This window comes from Salvelinus namaycush, chromosome 12 (assembly GCF_016432855.1).
Source record: "Salvelinus namaycush isolate Seneca chromosome 12, SaNama_1.0, whole genome shotgun sequence".
NCBI lineage: Eukaryota > Metazoa > Chordata > Actinopteri > Salmoniformes > Salmonidae > Salvelinus > Salvelinus namaycush.
Genome location: NC_052318.1, coordinates 30,000,523 through 30,000,903, shown reverse-complemented (window position 1 = coordinate 30,000,903; position 381 = coordinate 30,000,523).

Sequence of the window (381 nt, the reverse complement as noted above, 5' to 3'; positions counted from 1 at the left end):
AAATCATTTAGCACTACTTCTACCTTTTATTCTTCTTTGAGGGAAAGAACGCAAAGGCTGCAAAATTAGAGGTTCTCATCCCCTTTTAAGTTTTGTGTCTCTTTTCTCTCTCTCTCTCTCTCTCTCTCTCTCTCTGCTCTCTCTCTCTCTTTCACTCTCTTCTCTCTGCCAATTGGCTAAGTTAGTAGTAGTTATAGACAGTAAATGTCAGAGTTGGGACATGACATGTCGTTTCTTCCCTGCCTCACATTACATTAGATCACCGTACTAACGAGGGGATGTGTGCATCCGCTTCCTCTGCTTCCTGATGCCACCGACCACCCCCCTCTCTCCGTCTCCATCGCAAGGTTGCCATGGCTACCAATGAACGGCGCATGCTAT